The 20485-nt window shown below is 54.9% G+C and overlaps 1 long non-coding RNA gene across 2 annotated transcripts; it reads left to right on the top strand.

Moving 5' to 3' along the window:
* Nucleotides 1–6690: 6690 nt before the first annotated feature.
* On the top strand, nt 6691–14292 carry LOC112585012. Of its 2 annotated transcripts, none has more exons than XR_006550976.2 (3): nt 6691–6915; nt 8481–8583; nt 8893–14292. It is a non-coding gene; the product is annotated as an uncharacterized LOC112585012 (long non-coding RNA). The 2 variants fall into 2 exon arrangements; XR_006550975.2 differs by having other exon boundaries at nt 8481–8552.
* Nucleotides 14293–20485: the final 6193 nt, after the last annotated feature.

Consider the following 20485-nt stretch of genomic DNA (forward strand, 5'->3'; position numbering starts at 1 on the left):
TCCACCCCCTCCGCCCCCTGCTCCTGGGGGCAGGTCTGGGGGGGCTCCTGCCCTCCCTCCCGGGGAGCCCCCTCCACCTCTCACCCACTTTCTCCTGATCCGTGTGGAGGCCTGAGGATCAAGTCCACGAGATGCAACTCCAGGGACTGCTGGGTCAGGAGCCCTCCCTCTGCCTTCAGCAATTCGTTACACATATCGTTACACATATTCACAAAATTCTCATCTCCCGGACAGTACCCCCCCAACCACTGCCTCAGGAGAGTCGTCTTGGCCCACTCCCCGTGGCAGGGGGACAGCTGTCTCTCCTCGGGCTCCAGGCTCCCTGGTTGTCCTGTGACCTCAGCTCCCTGATTCGGTAGTTTTTCTCTGTTGTTGTTGTTGGGGCTGAGCCAGCCCTTTGGGGCCTCTGTGTCCTGAGTGGAAACAGGCCTTCCATCCACGTGTGTGCACAGGACAGGCACCCCTGTACCCTGGACTTGTTGGTTCCTTGCCGGGGAGGAGATTGGCACAAGGATAATCATTGCAGAATATTTCTTTGAAAATAATAAAAGACTGGAAACAAATTTAAAAGTAAGTCACATTATTGAGGGGTTACTGTGTGCCAGATGGAGTTAATATTTTACATATGCAGACTCTCAATCTGCACAGCCACCTTTTGAGGTGGGTCTATATCACCCCTATTTCATTGATCAGAAAACCAGGGCGCAGAGAACTGAGGCCAGCTCCTCAAGGGGTCACAGCTGGTATGTGTGAATCTACTCAGTTTGAGCAGCTTGATCCCCCAGCTTGCGCTCTGAAGCACAATGTCTGCATGGCTGCTCATGAAGAAGCGGTTAAACAGACTACACCAGGGAGGAGGAGTGGGGTGGCTGTGGACCGGATTAAGTGGAGAAGCAGACATATAACAGTGTATGTCATTGGTTACCCTGTGTGGGTGGGGTGGGAGAGACGCGGGAAGGGCACCGAGTAAACCTGTGTGCGTCTGGGACGGGAGACGGAGTCGGAGGTGAGGAGACTTTCTACAGCACAACTTGCTGGGCTAGTTGAGCACTTTGTCATCTGTAAGTATGACTTCCAAAATTTTCTTCGCAGTTTTAAAGCACAGTATCTCTTTAACTTCACAAAAATCACATCAAGTAAGAACTACGCTCTCCAATTCACAAGCGAGTAAACCGCGGATTGAATCAAGTTCAGTGACTTGTCTGTGACGGCACAAGCCCTGGAGCCAGATTTTCCAAAGTGTTCTTGTTGCTTTGTTTTTCGGACGCTTGGCTTGTGGTCTCTTAGCTCCCCGACCAGGTGGTGAATGCAGAAAAGGTCCTCAGCACAAAAAGCGTGGCGTCCTAACCTCAGACCACCAGGGAATTTCTGGAACCAGGAATTGAATCCTGCATCTCTGACCCAAGCCCAGTATCCCAGGTGCTATGTGCCGTCGTGGACTTGCCCTCACTCACCATTCATCACCCGTAAAATGCTCACTAAGCATCTACCGTGTGAGTGTGTGACAGTCGGTGGCCTCAAAGCTGCTCAGTGTTCTCTCAAAGAGGATGGGAACACGGCCCTTCCACCCCACCCAGGACTGAAGAAGAGGAAACGCACGGTATGTCCAGTGCTGGTCGTGGCAGGGGGACTGGAGCTGCCTTCCGCTGCTGTTCAAAGTACGACATTGTACAGCCTCCTGGAGAACAACTAGGCAAGAGCATTAAGGATGTGCAAGCATCCAATCCAACAACTCAGCTTCTGGGACTGCATATTGTCTCCCATTTTAATATTTTTTATTGAAGTATAGTTGCTTTACAATGTTGTATAAATTTCTGCTGTAGAAAATTAGTGATTCTCTTATATATATATATATATATCTGCCTGCAATGCAGGAGACCCAGGTTCAATCTCTGGGTCAGGCGGATCTGCTGGAGGAGGGAATGACAACCCACTCCATTAGTCTTGTCTGGAGAACTCCAAGGACAGAGGAGTCTAGAAGGCTACAGTCCATGGGTTTGCAAAGAGTTGCACATGAGTGAGTGACTAAGACTTCCACTTTCTTCTTTACATATATATGTACACATACAATCTTTAAAAAATATTCTTTTTCATTATGGTTTATCTTCTCTTAATAGGATATTGAATATAGTTCCCTCGGCTACACAGAGCCTTGTTGTTTATCCAGCCTATATATGATAGCTGCTGCCGCCGCTGCTAAGTCGCTTCAGTCGTGTCCGACTCTGTGTGACCCCATGGACTGCAGCCCCCCAGGCTCCCCCGTCCCTGGGATTCTCCAGGTAAGAGCACTGGAGCGGGCTGCCGTTTCCCTGGGATTCTCCGGGTAACAGCACTGGAGCGGGTGCCGTTTCCTTGTCCGATGTGTAGTAGCAACACACACACTAACTTTACCTCCCGGTCTGTGTTTCTCCCAACCCCTTCCCCTTGGCAACAGGCTATGTCAAGAACTGTATTTTAAGAAAATAATGAGATATGGGCACAAAAACACATCTGCAGGAAGACTCACAGCACCCTGATAACATTTAGAACATCTGAAGAGAGGGGGTTTATGAAACAAACTGTCATACGTGTATCATCATTCAAAATGATACATGAATATCTAATGACATGGAATGTTCAAGACACACTGCTTATAAGCTGCTTATAGGGCAGCATGTGCAGTATGTCTCAGTTTTGGTTTTTAAACATGGAGATAATGGAGTGCATAGAAAACAGCCTAGAAGAGGTATCAATCAGCCTGATGAGAAAGACCATCTTTCGATGGTGGGATCATGCACGATTTTCACGTTGTTTTCAAGCCTTTTTGTATTGCCTGAATTTTCTTTTACAGAAAAGTCATACTGTTCTTAAAATAAAAAAGAAGGGACTCCCCTGGTGGTCCAGAACTTAAGACTGTTCCCCTGCAGAGGACATGAGCTCGATCCCTGCAGGAGAACTAAGATCCCACATGCTGCTCAGTGCAGCCAAAAAGAAAGAAAACAGAAGAGGACAGACGAGGGTCTTCTTCATTTTGAAAAATAAACATTAGTGATTCTGAAAGGTGAAGCAAACAGCACGTCTGATGTTTGGGTTAGGGTTAACTAAAGCATGACTCATCTATTTATAACCTGAAATACTATGTCCCTATTAAAAATGGTGATTCACTGAAGAGCCTGTGTGCCAGGCGTTGATGACAGAACGTGGCCACAGCAGGGACTCTCCCCTCGTGAGGTCACGCGTGAGCAGGTGTTCACATCCCCTGACGACTCACGGGATGAGGGCACCAGAAAGTTCTTACAAAGTAACGCCGCAGCCAGGGACAGAGCGAAACTTGGGGAGGCGGGGGAGGGTGGGCTGGGGAAGGGGCGGGAGCTCGCCTGGGCCCAGAGACGGGGCATCTGGGTAGAAAGAGCATCCTGGGCAAAGGCGAAGCCGAGGGGATCGGCCCCTTGTGTACAGCAGGACTGGAGCCCAGCCTCCAGGCAGGGCTGGCGGGAAGGGAGGCTGTCAAGGGTGTGCACCCGGAGGGTGAGAGTAGCTGCTGAGGGGGGTGGGGTGCTTGCAACGACGGAGCACACTGCTGATGTCAGAGTATGGGAGGTGGACGGGCTGAACTGGAGACAGGGTCAGCGGCCGCCGGCGGCTGCAGCTCCCAGAGTGGGGAGGATCCGGCAGAGCGATGGCTGCAGAGATCAGGGTGGGTGGGCCCAGGGCAGGACAGCCTCGTAAGTCCACTGCGTGGTGGGACTCAGTGATGGGCCTGGGGCCAGAGTCCAGATGACCCAGGTTCTGAGTGAAGGGGTAGGGAGGTGGAAGCCTCCTTTTCTTTAGAAGAAAGGATACCGATGTACTGCTCGCCTTGTTGGACCTGAAGGCTTGGGATGTTCAGGAGAGAGATGTGGGCCCAAGATATGGGGTTTAGGGTCACCAAGCACACACAGCACAGTTAAAGCTAAGGTGTAGATATCTCTCAAGCAGAGTGTGTAGAAAGCAGAGGGGAGGGGGTCAAAGGACAGACGGAGGAGGAGACGGCGTGATCTGAGAGGTAGGGAGAAAGCGGGACGGGGGGGTGGGGAGGGTGTCTTCAAATGCGGGAGAGCTCAGATAACTCTTCATCAGCCCAGTGCTCATGGCTTGGAAATGGGGCAGAGGCCAGGGATGCTAAGACTCCATAATATACAGGACAGCCACCCCGCCCCAAGCAGGATTTATAAGCCTAAAATGTCAATGAACTGAAAGTGAGCAACTGGTTTCAATTTCCGATGGTGAATCTCAGGTGGCCTGGGGGCTGCCTTTCCCAGTCCCGGGGCTCTTGGAGGATCAGTCCGCCCCTGCCCTCATCCCCTCCCCTCCTCACACCTACTCCAGGACCTTGCTCCCTGTTTGCCCGAGAAAATAAAGAATCAGAGGAGACCTCTCAGCCCCTCAGACCATGGTGTCCACCACTCCCCAGCATGCACCCATGGCCGCCGGCTTCTCCCCTCCTGGTCCTGCAGGCCCCTCCCTCACCCTAGATGGTGCCTCTTTTACTTTCTTAGCCCCAAGGGCATATACATCTCTTCTATTAACTTCTTTAATTTCTTCCATTTTAGGAGAAGGGCTTCCCTGGTGGCTCAGTTGGTAAAGACTCTGCCTGCAATACAGGAGACCCAGGTTTGATTCCTGGGTCAGGAAGATCCCCTGGAGAAGGAAATGGCAATCCACTTGGGTATTCTTGCCTGGAGAATCCCATGGACAGAGGAGCCTGGAGGGCTGCAGTCCACGGGGTCGCAGAGACTCTTAGAGAACCCACATGCTGTCTCTTGCCCCACTCCCTTCCAGGACTCCCTAGGGTTTCTGTGGTCTCCTGGGCCTGCTGGGCGCTGGGCCCCCGTCACCAGGAGCCATAGTCTCAGGCCTCGCTGTCTCTGCTCTGGGGAAGCATGATAGGCCTGCCCTCACCTGGTGCCTTGAGACCCTCCGGCGGCCGCCCCTCCTCGGCTCCTCCCCAGCTGAGTGCAGAGGCAGAGGGGCTCAGCCGGCCCTGCCCTCAGGCTCCTCGCTGTGAGCTCACTTGGCTCTCGGTGGTCAGAAGGCATGGGAACGCTGACCGGCCCTGAGGTCCAGCCTGGAGGGTCCAGCCGCCCCACAGCCTGACCACTGGCAACCCCGACTCCCACTGCTCCCACACAGCTCCTCGCCTCCCCATGCACCCTCCTCCCACACCAGATGGCAACGTCTGCTTTCCAGACAGTTCTTCAAGCCTTGATTCCTCCCTTTTCTCGCTTCCTGTTCTATCTGGAAGCAGGTCCTTCCTGTGGGCTGTCTGTCCAAATCCCATTCTGAATCTGACCCCATCACCACCTCGGTGGCCCGACCTGCCAACTGGTTCCCAGTAACTGCTCCTCCCTCAGTGGTCCCGGCAGTCCCCCAGACCCCCTGCGCTTCCTTCTCCCTCGGAGGGAAAGCTGGGGCCCCCCACCTCGGGTCATGCCCAATTGTTCTATGGTCTGCCCCCAGCCTCCTCACTGCCCTGGGCGTTGAGTGGACGCTGCCCCCCGGAGTCCGCCCTACCCGCCACAGCCTGGAGGTCGCCAGCGCCTCCACTCAGATGTTGAGCCTCCTCCGATCTCCTAGTTGGATCGCAGCCGGCCCCCCAACCCTGCCAGCGCTGCGCGCTCGCCCTCTCCTCCGCGAGGACCTGCCACCCGGCTGAGCAGTCAGCTCTTGCTGCTGACGTCTGTCCCTGTGAGTGAGGACTTGAGCGCCGCGAGGGCAGCCCCCATCCCTTCCACCCCCGCCCACCGCACAGCAGACGCTCAGGACGTGATCTGTCCCCCACGTGAATCCCCACCTCAAACTTCCTAAAGAAATTGACGGCCATTAGCTATCACCTTTGATCCCAATTGGTGACCTCTGACCTTTAGCTCTGATCGGTGGGGGAAAGGTTGGCCTCTCTGCTCCTGACTAATTTTCATCTTTCTTCTCCTGGGCTGGACGGGATGTGTGTGTGAGTTAGTTCATCACAGACCTTCCTCCCTGAGGACCTGCAGCGCCTGGGGTTTGCGAGGAAAGGGTATGAAAAGTCAGAGGGTAGAAGGTACGGGACGCTGGGTGGGAGGACCCAGGGCGGGACGGTGGGCACCGGGCATGCTGGTTTGGAGGTCCGGGGCCTGGGAGGGGTCCCGGGCGGGCACTCCTGGCTCCCTGCCCCTCTTCGCATCCCACAGGCATGGCTCCCGCTCAATCCATCACCTGGGCCTGTCCTGAAGATGAAATAGATCCTTCCCGACAGCAGCCGGCACAGGGTAGGGGCTGAGAGTCAGAGAGGAGGGTCTGTCCTCATCTGGGAAACGGGCGGGGCCCCCATGGGGCCCAGGGTGCGTGTGGGGGAGCCAGGACCGAGGTGGGTGGCCCCCACCTCAGGGCTGTCCGCACAGCGTGTCCAGGTGTCCCCACCCGCAGAGTCACCGCACCCCCCCCACCCCCCAGTACCCCCTGCGCCCCTCTCCCTGGACCGCCGCCCTTCCTGCCTCACCAGGGCCCGGGGGCTGGCCGGGGCTTTCCACCAGACGATGAGGGAGGGGACCGCAGCCAGGAATGTGCCCTTTGCTCGAGCCCACGGGCGGCCTGGAGGGCAGCAGCCCTGCGGGGTGGGTGACGTCAGCCCCGAGGTGCAGGCCTGGCTGGTTTTGCCGCAGGGCCTCGCCTCCCAGGGAGAGGATGACCTCACCCGAGAGTGGCGAGGCTGGCCAGCCCGGAGCAGAGCCTTCCCGGGGCAGCTAGGGGCACGTCTGCAGGGCGGGGGACACGGGGTGCCCAGAGCCGGAGCCGGGCCGTGCGGCGACCTCTGCCTCGTTCTCTGCCGCTGCCCAGCAGCAGCACACACGCTGGTCTGTGTGCCAAGGGGCGCCTGACGCCACAGCTTCGGACCGCGACGCTCGGCCTGCGCTTCAGGTGAGCTCGGGTGGACGTTTACTCATCTTACCTTGTCAGAAAAGGGCAGGTTTGCCACTGAACCAAGATGTACATTTTAGAATATGTTTTACCACCTAAGACCTCAGCCCCCTCTCTGTCTGCTTTAGGTTACGCATGACACAGAAAGGGCTTCCCACCCCAGAGTGGACCCAGAACTGAAGTAACATGTTGAAACTGCCTTGTTGGGGTCGCTCAGTCGCTTAGTCGTGTCCGACTCTTTGCGACCCCATGGACTGCAGCATGCCAGGCTTCCCTGTCCCTTACCATCTTCCTGAGTTTGCTCAGATTCATGTCCATTGAGTTGGTGAAGCCATCCAACCATCTCATCCTCTGTTGTCCCCTTCTCCTCCTGCCTTCAATCTTTCCCAGCATCAGGGTCTTTTCCACTGAGTTGGCTCTTCGCATCAGGTGGCCAAAGGATTGGAGCTTTGACTTCAGCATGTCATGAACAACTTGAAACAGAAAGTTCTCAACTGGGAAAAAACAGAATTCTTCTCCTTGAGAGATGTCCCCGAGGCAATGTTGTGCAGAAAAGAATTTGGCTGGAGCTCTTTTTTTCCCCATGGTGACTCCATTCACATTAGAATTATGTCCTTTTTCAAAAGAAGATTCCTTGTGATTGTTGAAAATTTTAAAAGGGGATTGCTTTTCAAGACACTTGTGGCTCTTGTGTAAATATTCTTTCTTCAGAAATAGATGTACTGACCGTAAAAATTGGTAAAAGGTCCTCCTCTAGCAATGCAAGTGCAAATTAGATGTTAGAAAAATACAAGATTCTGGACTTAAAGATGTATATACATATAAACTTAATAAATTATATGTGTATACACATACACTGTATATCACATATACACACTCATCATATATTACCTGTGTACTTCGGTTATGTATCTTCATGTAGAATGTATATGAACTATCACACCCAGACGTTTCTGGTCCTCGAGTCTGGATGCTGCCCACCCCTCCCTGGTGGGGAGGCCCCCCTCCTTCTGGAAGCGCCTTCACTGCTCACACCCAGGCCCAGCCTGAGGGCGTCCCAGCCTCAGTCTTCATCTCTCAGATCCTGCCCTGAGCTTATCTCCTCCTCTGACTCAGACCCTGTGATACAGGGCACCAGCCACTGGCTTCTGCATCTTAGCCGTGTTGGGCCCAAGCCCCTTGGAGCCTAGGCTTGGGTGCTGCCCTGTCAGGCCGGCAGGAGAAAGTGAGCCCTTGCAGGGGGCACCCACAGACGAGTCCTCTGTCAGCTGCCCCCAGGCCTTCGCAGGGACCTGCAGCCACACACCGGGCCCTGGGAGCTGCCCGGCAGCCCCTGGCTTTTCCCTGAGGGGCCCTTGCCCCCCTTCCCTGCGGCCTCTGCGTCCTGTTCCAGCAAGTTTCGTGGCAAAGCAGGTCCAATTCTGGGCTTGTCCTGAGCAGACAGGGTGAGCAAGGCCTCCGCTGTCCCCATCTGACGATTTCCTACCTTAGTCACCCCCGAGCTGTGGCCACACGGGCAGATGTCCTCAACTATGACTTATCCTAATGTTTTTTCCTGTAAACAGGCTCCCATTGACGTTATCAGTGAAACAAGCCAGACACAAAATAAAAATGCTGAAGGATTCCACCGCTGCGAGGTCCCTGGAGTCAAGCTCACAGAGGCAGAGGGTGAAGGGTGGGGCGGGGTGGGGTGGCGGCGTGCTGATGGGGACAGGGTGTGGGCTCCTGCGATGCTGGTGCTGATGGTCGTAGAACGACGTGAATGCACTTAATACCACTGAGCTGCACACTTTAAAATGGTTGATTTCATTTTGCGAATATTTTTCCACGGTTAAAAACAAACAAAAAACACAGTTGATAGCATTTTTAAGTGACCCTTGGAAGAGCTTAATTAGATGTGGATTGAGACTTTACAAAAAGACGTTCTTTTTACTTAAAATAATTCAAAAGGAAATCTTTCATCTCTGTGACATCCAGGGTTTGCTGTGCTGGTTACCGTTTTCCTGGAGAACTGGAGCCTGAATTCGCATCTCTTGGAATTTAGAAACGTCTGTCCCACCTCACTCCAGATGGTAATCGGCCGTGAGTCCCTGCGGTAAGGTGCTTGCCCACAGCTCGAGGCCCTGCCCTTCAGGAGGCAGCCTGGGGGGCACAGACAGTGAAGGTTTGGGCTCCGATCCTAACGCTGCTGCCTGCGGGCTGTGTGATCTTAAGTGAGTGTCCGAACCTCCCTGAGCCTTAGCTCCCTCTGCTGTAAAGTGGAGGCGCTAAAGGTTCCTACCTCACGGAACTAGCAAGACACTTAATTGGCGTCAAGCACATCAGGGGGGCTTCCCAGGCGCACTGGTGGTAAAGGACCTGCCCGCCGGGCCGGAGGCGAAAGGGAGGTGGGTTGGACCCCAAGACCGGGAAGGTCCCCTGGAGGAGGGCCTGGTAACCCAGTCCAGTGTTCTTGCCTGGAGAATCCCATGGACAGAGGAACCTGGCAGGTACAGCCCACAGGGTTGCTCAGGGTCAGACACGACTGAACCGACTTAGCGCACGAGCTTGTCATCTGTCCTTGAGCCTCTTTGCTGTTGTTATTTAGCAGAAGGTGAAGCAATCTTTGCTCCAGGGAGCCTTCCCTGACTGCCTCCGCCATTGTCCAGGCTGGGTTAGGCTCTTCTCTGGGCTTCCCAGGCTCCTTGGGGACACCCTGTCGTGACGTCGTATCCAGAAGCCGTCGAGGGGAGCGGCTGCTGAAGGCAGTTGCTCACGGGGGTCCCCCTGGGTTGGCGCTGAGGTGGCCAGCAGCCTTGGTGCTGAGCAGAGGGGCCATGTCCCACTGCCCCGTGGTGAGCAGGCCCCGGCCCACTGCCCACGGCCCACTGCCCTGCGGCGGGCAGGCGTGTGCTGAGGGGCAGTGGGACGATCGCAGGGACTCCATACCAGGACCCCCGCCCCAGCTGAGGACACAGGACCCGAGGGCCTTCTGCAAGTAGCCGCACACTGCTGGGCCCGGGACCACAGTGGCCCAGGGTGTGGGGACTGCCTGCTGTCCCTTCAGGTCTGGGAGGAAGCTCAGGACCCCTCGGCTCAGGCGGGCGCAGCCCCCCTCCCCCACCCCCGCCCCCCGCCTGCCGCTGAGCATCCTGCAGCCTGACCTTCAAGTTGGGCTTCACTGTTTTCAGATCATCTGCTTGGCTGTCACCTGCTCGGGTCTTCCCAGGACGAACCCAAGGGGGTCGTGGCTGTATCAGTACCCCTCATGACAGAGAACAAGAAACTAGCTCCGGGGAGTGAGCAGAGACAGGGCAAACCTCGACAGTTCCTTCCATGTGAGGGCCCTGGACGAGCCACTTAGCAGGACAGAAAGCGGGACGGGGTCCCGGGCGGGGGTGTCTGCTGGGGCAGAGCTTCAGCTTAGGAGAGGAGCTGCCCTGGAGATGGCGGCGGCTGTGGCTGGAGCACAGTGTGAGCACACGTAACGCCGCTACAGTGGTGAAAACGGGGAACTTCGTGCCGTGTGTGTGTGTGTGTGTGTGCGCGCTAAGCCGCTTCAGTCGTGTCCCTGTTGACCCCATGAACTGGAGACCAGCAGGCTCCTCTGTCCATGGGATTCTTTAGGCAAGAGTGAGTTGCCACGCCCTCCTCCAGGGGAGCTTCCTGACCCAGGGATCGAACCTGTGTCTCTTGCGGCTCCTGCATTGCAGGCAGTCTTTGCCGTTAAGCCACTGGGGAAGCACTATGCTGTGTATATTGTACCACAATTTGAGAAAATTTAAAACTAGTGACTAATATGTAATAATGATATATTAACGTAGTGTGCTATGGATAGGAACATGTCATCGCATATGAGTATATAATGTATCCCTAACCCACACCCCAAGGGGTCCAGGGAACTCTGAGTTCAGCTGTGAACTCTCCTCTGCTTGGATGGTCCAAGGCTTCTCAGGCAGAGCACCCTCGAAGCCCCTGGGGCCCCGGGTGCTGGGCTCCCAGCTGTCTCTGGCTCCAGGCTTCCAGCGGCCTGTGTGCTCTGCCCCCAGCCCTCGTTAGCGTCTGCTGCAGGGGGTCTGGGCACATTCCTCTGGCCCAGGGTCTGTCCTCCCGCTGGGATGGGGGCAGGGGCAGACAGGACCACGGAGGCCTCAGCGTCGTTGCCCACAGCAGCGGGGTTGAGTTTCCCGGGCATGTTACTCGCAGTGGCCCCACCAGGTGGTGGGGGTGGTCCCACCTTCCCTACGAGTCCACTGAGGCCCTTTCAGATGCCCCCAGTCCCCTGCCCTCTACCTCGTCCCGTGGGGAAACAAACCGATGGCCCCTCCTCTCCACTGAGCAGCCCCAGGGCCACCTCCGGCCAGTGACTTAGCACCTGCCCCAGGGACAGCCCCAGGGGAGGGCAAGGGGATCCGTGGGGCAATGGGGCCCCCGAGGCTCGTGTGGAGCCCCTTGGAGGGGCGGTCCCCAGCCCTAGCGAGGGCCGAGCGGAGACCAGGGCGCCTTTGTCCTCCACCCGCCCCTTGCCCTCTGTTTACATCCTTCCTTCCCGTAAGTGCTGGGCCCTGGCCCACTGGCGGAGAGCCAGGCGCACCTGTAGGACAGGTTGGGCAGAGATCTAGGGGTGTGGGCGCGGGACTGGAGGTGACTCAGGCCTCCGCTCCTCCCAGGCTGCCCTGGGCCAGGGATTCTGGATCCCAGAGGATGAGATGCTTCCTGGGGGCTGTGTGGGCCGGAAAGTGAGGAGGGCGCGGACCGTCCCCCGTCCTCAGTGGGTGTTTCCCGGGGAACCGAGGTCAGGGAGACACAACGTTGGGTGGGGGTGGGAGCCCCTCACCCAACGCAAGGCCCGCGGGCCAGGAGCCCTGGGCCAGGTGAGGGGTGGGCGGGCGCGGGGGCCTCTCCAGGGGACCTGCAAGGAGACACTCGTCCCGGGAAGGAGACTCGGGGCGACCCCAGGGGTTGCGTCTGGCTGTGGGCGAGGGCCAGGCCCTCGGGAGCCGTGACTCACTCAGGAGGGAGGCCTTGTCCTCCGAGACTGAAGCCTCAGGGGGATGGCTCTCTGCCCGACCTCCGTCTCCCGGGCGACCCCCAGACAGCCTCGGGGCTGGCTCACAGCCCCGATCTGTAGCCCAGCCCCCTGCGGCCCTGACTCTGCCCGACCCGGCTCCCCATGGCTCCTTCTCTCTCTGCCCCTCGGCTTCTTCGTCTGTCGGAATAGATGGCCCTGGAACCGGCAGAAGGGAGGGGAGCGGTGCTTTGCGCGTTAGCTCGTCCAGCTCTGCCACCGCTGCCCCCTCACACCCACACCCGAGTCCCGCTGTCCTGTCTGCACCTCTGAGGGGGCTGAGGACCCTTGCGGTCAACAAGTCCCCTCAGGTGAGTCAGCAAGTCCGCTCAGGTGAAGAGTTGAATAGCCTCTTCAACTATTTGTGCTAAAGGACCAGTTTGGTTTTGCTTGACTTTGTTTTGATTTGATTTTCCAATCTAATGCTTTTGCAAAACAATAAAAATGAAAGACTAGAGAAATGAGAGGGAAGTGACCTGCGGCTCGCTTCGGTCAGCGCGCTGTTCTAGCGGCTGTTGCCTGTGTTCCCATCAGCAGTGAGAAGGTTGTTCTTTTTTTTGTCTGCTCCCCCTCCGGAGAGAAAGTTACTTGTCAAACTGCTGTAAAAGTTTCTAAACAGGGGCCCACACTGGTCTCTGGACCACATCCCAGGCTGCAGGAGGAGGGTGAGCCTGGAGACCCTGCTCAGGGCAGTGTCCTGAGGTCTGGCTCACCGCGGGGAGGCCGGGCTGCCCGGCCCCTGCACCTGGGGAGGGGCTTGGCCGTGGGCAGAGGGCTGGGGTGCTAAAGCACCGGTATCACCTGGACTTTAAAACTCTTCAGTCTCTGGGGCACGGTGGGCGGGGGCCAGGTGGTCAGGCCGCCCCTGGGGTGCAGCTGTGGACTCCGCTGCCCACGGCCCTCTGGCAGGGAGGACCCCGCTTCGGCTCTGGAGGAGCCCCGTCAAGAGCAGGTGGGCGGGGGCCTCACCCAGGGAGCCTGGGGACGGTGGGGAAGGCCTTCCGCTTCTCTGAACGCAGCTTGGGCAGCGCAAAGGGTGTGCCTTCTTGCTCACTGACGTTCAAGAGATATTTTTTAAAAAGCAGCCAGAAACAGGCATGTGCAGGAGAATGCTTTATAAACATGGAAACCACCCAAGTGTTGAGGCAAGTGGTTTGTTTCTCGCAGCGGCAGAGACGCCTGGGAGAGCCGACAGGCCCGGGGAGCCCGCAGTCACCTCCTCAGCGCGTTTGATCATTCGGTCTTTACTGCTGGTATACGCGCCCTACTGGGGTTCTGGTGAGGAAGCCAAAGCAGTGACCTGCAGGCCCCACCGTCAGGAGGTCCCCGGGCGCTGGGTGCTCCCCCAGAGCTTGGTGGGGTGACATGGGCAGCCCCCAAGGCTTCCTGGAAGAGGTGGTCTCCCTGGGGGAACGTCAGGTGAATCACGAGGCCTCCTCTCCCTGGACTATCACGCGGGTGGTACCCGAGCTGGATGGAGCGCCTGATGGTAACCCACAGGCTGCCCGAGATGCAGGGTTGGGAGGAAAGGTCAGAACAAGCTGGTCGCAGCAGTCACTCTATGACGCGGTGCCGTTTGCGCAGGATTTATCCGCTGGTTCTTGGCTGTGTCAGAGTCGCCTGATGCTGGGGGGTCTGCTCAAGCCCAAGCTTCCCCGCCCCTCATCACAGTTCTGTCCTGAGCTAACCCCGAGCAGAGGAAGCTTCCCTCCAGACCCTCTGATGTGAGCTGGGTGCCTGAGGGACCGAGTCACGTCTCCAGATCTTCTTATCTCAGCAGAGGCGGTGAGGGCCGTCCAGCCCCACGCGGGCGCTGAGCAGCGTGTGGGGCACCCTCGCCAGGGGGCTAACGGCCGTTGCCTCCAGGGGCGAGCTTTGAGATGACTGCTCGCGTCTCTTTACTCTCTGGGCACAATCTGAAACGTGGAGCGGCCACCTACTACTTTGTAAAAGCAGCAGTTTCACTGGGATCGATGCCCACGGCTCGAAACACAGCCCTTTACACGGGGCAGAGCGGCGTGCTTCAGTAACCTTACACGATTATGCAGCCATCCCCAAATCTAGTTTCAGGACATTTTATCCCCAAAGGAGTCTGGTGCCACCAGCAGCCACGCCCCCCGCAGCCCCCAGGACCGCCCATCTGCCCTCTGTCTGCGTGAATCTGCCTGTTCTGGACACTTCCTCAATGCGGCCTTCACGACTGGCTTCAGCATCGTCTTTCCAAGGTTCATCCAACTAGTACATACTTCATTCCTTTTTATTTCCTGATATATTTTGTCGTATTCCTATTGTATTATTTATTGAAATATCGAGTAATAATGTCGACCGTCTGTTGCCGTTACAAGTGTTTTACAGAACCCAGCAGGGCCTGCGCTTGCTGCCAGTGTGGGGAAGGTGGGCACACGGTCGGCGCGCCTGTGTCTCACAAGTGTTTCTATCGAGCGACCTCGTGTGACATGTGGGACACGTGGAAAGCATCTGTGCTGTTAGTGGTCGAGGCAGAAAGAGTCGCGTAATAAACAGAGACACTGGGTAGTTTGGGGGTGACGAGAGCCCTGCGGAGTGGACAGCAGCACAGACTGGGTCGTGCCGGCCAAGGCCTCTCTGGAGCGGTGAGATTCAAGCCAGGACTTGTCTGGGAGCCGAGAGCCCCAGGAGGGGAGGGGGGCGCGAGTGAGACGAGGAAGCCATGCACTAAAGCCGGTGGGTGCCCCGCGTGCTCAGGGCCCTGAGGCAGAGCTGACAGGACCTGCAGATGTGATGGGGCTCAGGGCGTCGGCAGCTGTCGGCTCAGAGGTCACACAGCGGGGGGACCCGGCCCAGCGACTGGGATCTCCACTGCTGAAATGCTTCCCCAGCCCAGGGGCCCAGGTCAGGAGGGCGGGGCTGGCAGTGGGCCGAGACTCAGGTGCGCGTGGCAAGTGTGGACAGGCCCGGAGCGGCTGGACGGAGCCCCAGGCAGTGAGTCCTGGAAAGGGGAAGGGAGGCCGGCAGGGATTCTGTATCCATGGCAACCAGGGCCGCGCCCGCCTCTCCTGGTGACCTAGGATGGTCCAGTGCTCAGGGGCACCAGGGCTCCCTGCGGGCTGGGGTGTGGCCTTGGCCTCGCAGCGACCCGGGCAGCTGTGTAACCGAGCGCGCTGCATGTGGGCGGCCTGGTGGTGTGGCCCACAGCCAGGGCGAGGGGGGTGCACGCAGGACGGCCGCTGAGCAAATAGACTCCAGTCACGCACCCAGTGGGGCTCAGCGGGACTGTCCCCGGCAGAGCACCCAGGCCCCTGTGGAGGCGGGGCTGGTCACACCGCGCTGACCCAGCGGCCCGCTTGGCCTGCTCAGCGTTATCCTGAGACAGGAGGGTGGTGGACGAGATGAGTGTGGGTGGTCGGGGATCCTGTGGTCCTCCCTGGAAACGTGTCCTGGGGACAAGGCTAGCGGAAGAGCTGGGGAAACCACCTGTGCTGCCCTCCTTCCCCTTAGTCCTCCAGCTGGAGGGAGAGGCTCCGCTAAGCTCACAAGGAATGAGTGTGCGCAAGGGCCGATGGTCAGGCGTGGGCTTTGGGAAGTGTCCTCCTCCCTGAAGATTTCAACCCTGGAGGGAAATCAGAGCTCAGTGACTGGCCTTCCTTGGCCAGGGGAGCGGAGCACAGGCTGAACACGGACCCTGTGGCATTTGGATCCAACCAGGGACAAGTTGACAGTCCCTCAATAAACTCGTGAACAGCACTTACATGTGTGTACGACACAGCTGGATCAGGAGTCGGGTCCATCCTAGTGGGGCTTAGAGTCCAGCGACATTAAGTCTCAGCAATAAATTCACTCACCTGTACCTGCCTCCTTCTCAATTGCTGTCTCTCTCTCTTTTTCTCCTCCCTCCCCTGATCCACCCACCCATCCATCCATCCACTCACCCACCCACCCATCCATCCATCCATCCACCCACCCTCCCCCCCATCCATCCACTCACCCACCCATCCATCCATCCATCCACCCACCCATCCACTCACCCACCCACTCATCCATCCATCCACCCATCCATCCACCCACCCATCCACTCACCCACCCACTCATCCATCCATCCACCCAGCCACCCACCCACCCATCCATCCATCCATCCACCCACCCACCCATCCACTCACCCTCCCACTCATCCATACACCCATCCATCCACACACCCACCCATCCATCCATCCACTCACCCACCCACCCATCCATTCACCCACCCACTCATCCATACCCATCCTTCCACCCACCCACCCATCCACGCTTCCACCCATCCATTTTTCCATCCATCCACCCATCCATTCACCCACCCACCCTTATCCTGTCTGGTCATCTCTGCCCTCTGTGACTCTCCCTGGCCCCCCAAGCCCTCTGAGACCTGCAGCCTGGTCTTGGCCCCCCGCCCTCAGGGACAGCAGCAGGGCAGACAGGTGTCTCTCCCATCTCAGGAGCTGCCATGTCTGCCTAATTGCTGAGGCCAAATTCAAGGAATTAGCCTGGGTTATTCTGCGCCCTCACACCTCATATTAATCCACTAGAAGTTTCTATCACACTTCAGAACCGTTCCAAATGTTCCTAGTTCTCTCCGCCGCTCCTCTGACACCCCAGCCCTCACCACACACCTGCCCACTCACTACATCAGCCCTTCACCAGAGTCCCTGTTCCCTCACCTGGACCCTCTGCAAACCTTCTCCAGAGTAGCCAGTATCTATATTTAGTTATTGAAATATAGCTGATGTGTTAATACCATGCTGCTTAATTTCAGGTGTACAGCACAGTGACTCAGTTATAAATATGCTTTCTTTTCAGATTCTTCTCCATTTAGCTTATTGCAAGATGCTGAGTAGTTCCTTATCTACAAAGTAGGTCTTTGTGGCATGTCTGCTTTATGCGTAGTAGCTTGTATCTGTTAATTCCTACCCCTCTTTTGTCCCCTCCCCTCTTTAGTGACTATAAGTTTGTTTCTGTGTCTGTGAGTCTGCTTCTGTTTTGGAAACATAAATCTCTCTTTTGAAAGAAAAAAAATTCTGTGTAGAATCCTGTTGCTGCTGCTGCTTGTCACTCACTCGTCTCCAACTCTTTGCAGCCCCATGGACTGTAGCCCACCAGGCTCCTCTGTCCATGGGATTTCTCAGGCAAGAGTGGGTTGCCATTTCCTTTGCCAGGGGATTTTCCTGACCCAGGCAGGGATTGAACCAGCATCTCCTGCCTTGCAGGCAGGCTCTTTACCACCGAGCCACCTAGGAAGTCCCATGTAGAATTCTATACCTAGCCAAATCATCCACTAAGTATAAGAGTGGGATGGATGTTTACAATTTTTAATGATCCCCAAAAAGTTACCTTCCACATTTTCTTCTCAGAAAGCTACTGGGGACGTCCCCGGTGGTCCAGTCATTGGGACTTCACCTTCAAAGGCAGGGGGTGTGGGTTCGATCCCTAAGACCCGTGTGCCTCATGGCCAAAAAAACCCGAAGATAACAGAAGCAATATTGTAACAAATTCAATAAAGACATTAAAAATGATTCACATTTTAAAAATCTTTTAAAATGATTTTGATTTTTTTTTAAGAAAGTTACTAGGAGATGTATCCACCCCTGCCCCCAGTAGGGTCTGGACCCCTTTTGGTTGCTGGTCATTTGGCTGTGACCCCCTCTCTGTATGTCAGAGGAGCTGGCAAGGCCTCCACACCCTGGCATCCTGAAGGTTAGCTGTGGCATGACTTCTGTTTGCAAACTCTCTCCTGGGCACTTGCCTTGCCCTTTGCCCTTGGAAACTGAAGGCTGCTTCAGCTCCATTTGGGGGTTTTCTGAGCTCTTTCCAAGAGGATTTCCTTACTCCTGTTTCCTCTCTTCTGTCTTCCATGAACCCCTGTTTTTCAGAAGTTTAACTCTCCAGGACTAACTCTCTGATTTTCCTACTTTTTCTCTCATATTTTCCATCACATTGTCTATTTTTGTGTGTGTGTGAAGGGGGTGAAGTAGAAAAGAATATCTTTACTTGCTTTGCCAAGGCTGAGGGGCCCCAGAGGGCTAATGCCCTCAAAACCGTGTGTCCAGACCTGGAGGGAGTAGTCGTGGCTCAAGGCCTGTGTGAGCGGCTCGGGGACATCATACTGACGGGCTGGTGGTGTGGCGAGTGACAGTCAGGGTCACCAACCTCCCGGTTTCAGCAAGTCTTGGGTCTACGTGCTTGTGGGCCGCAGACACTGAACTTCTTCCGCCTGGCGGGGGTTCAGCATCTGCGTCTGGACACACTGACTCTCAGGTTCTGAAGTCTCATGGCAGAAAGAAGTCTGTGAGAGACAAAGTGACAGGTAAGAAGTGGATTTATTTAGAGAGAAGCACACTCCACAGACAGTGTGAGCCGTCCCAGAAAGTGAGAGTGGCCCACGTTGTCCTTCAGCTCTACTTTCTGGAAGATTCTCTCAACTTTATTTTCTGTCTATTGAGCTTATCATTCCTGCTTTCCTGTGTATAATTTCCAGGAGCCCTTTATGTTCTACAAGTCCTCTTTTTTTTATGACATTCTATTCCTGTGTGCTTTTTCTCTATTGCTGCATAATAAACTATTTCAAAACTTAGAAATTTAAAACAATAATAAACTTTATTTTCTCACAAATCCTAGGGGTCAGGAATCCTGGTGGGGCTTGCCTAGGTGGGCTCACATTGGGCTCTCTCATAAGGTTTCAGTCTAGATGTTGGCCAGAGGCTTGGTGGGGCTGGAAGATGCATTTACCACATTCTATTCTTGTACGTTGGGTTGCTTCTGACCGCTCACACTGCTGTCTTTGGACACAGAGATCAGCTGAAAGAACTCCCAACGGCCAAGCCTGGGCCATCTGAACAACAAAGTAAGTACAGTGTGATCAGCACATAACCCACTGCGCTGAGCAACACCCGCATGTCTATAGACAGAGCGCCTGAAGAACTACGGACGGACGTTTGTGACACTGTACAGGAGGCAGTGATCAAGACCATCCCCAAGAAACAGAAATGCAAGAAGGCAAGATGGTTGTCTGAGGAGGCCTTAGATGTAGTTGAGAAAAGAAGAAAAGCGAAAGGCAAAGGAGAAGAGGAAAGATATACCCATTTGAATGCAGAATTCCAAAGACTAACAAGGAGAGATAAGAAAGCCTTCCTCAGTGATTAATGCAAAGATAGAGTAAAATAATTGAATGGGAAAGACTAGAGATTTCTTTAAGAAAATTAGAGATACCAAGGGAACATTTCATGCAAAGATGGGCTCGATAAAGGACAGAAATGGTATGGACCTAACAGAAGCAGAAGATATTAAGAAGAGGTGGCAAGAATACACAGAAGAACTGTACAAAAAAGATCTTCATGACCCAGATAACCACGATGGTGTGATCACTCACCTAGAGCCAAACATCCTCGAATGTGAAGTCAAGTAGGCCTTAGGAAATATCACTATGAACAAAGCTAGTGGAGGTGATGGAATTCCAGTTGAGCTATTTCAAATCCTAAAAGATGAGGCTGTGAAAGTGCTGCACTCAATATGCCAGCAAATTTGGAAAAGTCAGCAGTGGCCACAGGACTGGAAAAGGTCAGTTTTCATTCTAATCCCAAAGAAAGGCAATGCCAAAGAATGCTCAAACTACCACACAATTGCACTCATCTCACACGCTAGTAAAGTAATGCTCAAAATGCTCCAAGCCAGGCTTCAACAGTGAACTTCCAAATGGTCAAGCTAGATTTAGAAAAGGCAGAGGAACCAGAGATCAAATTGCCAACATTTGTTGGATCATCAAAAAAGTGAGAGAGTTCAAGAAAAACATCTATTTCTGCTTTATTGACTACACCAAAGCCTTTGACTGAGTGGATCACAATAAACCATGGAAAATTCTTCAAGAGATGGGAATACCAGACCACCTGACCTGCCTCTTAAGAAATCTGTATGCAGGTCAATAAGCAACAGTTAGAACTGGACATGGAACAACAGACTGGTTCCAAATAGGAAAAGGAGTACGTCAAGGCTGTATATTGTCACCCTGCTTATTTAACTTATATGCAGAGTACATCATGAGAAACGCTGGACTGGATGAAGCACGAGCTGGAATCAAGATTGCCAGGAAAAATATCAACAACAGTAGATATGCAGATGATACCACCCTTATGGCAGAAAGCGAAGAAGTAAAGAGCCTCTTGATGAAAGTGAAAGAGAAGAGTAAAAAAGTTGGCTTAAAACTCAACATTCAGAAAACTAAGATCATGGCATCTGGTCCCATTGCTTCACGGCAAATAGATGGGGAAACAATGGAAACAGTGACAGACTTTATTTCTTTGGGCTCCAAAATCACTGCAGATGGTGACTGTAGCTATGAAATTAAAAGACAGTTGCTCCTTGGAAGAAAAGTTATGACCAACCTACACAGCAATATTAAAAAGCTGAGACATTACTTTTCCAACAAAGGTCCATCTAGTTAAAGCTATGATTTTTCCAGTAGCCACGTATGGATGTGAAAGTTGGACTATAAAGAAAGCTGAGCACTGAAGAATTGAAGCT

This window comes from Bubalus bubalis, chromosome 5, assembly GCF_019923935.1.
Source record: "Bubalus bubalis isolate 160015118507 breed Murrah chromosome 5, NDDB_SH_1, whole genome shotgun sequence".
Taxonomy (NCBI): Eukaryota; Metazoa; Chordata; class Mammalia; order Artiodactyla; family Bovidae; genus Bubalus; species Bubalus bubalis.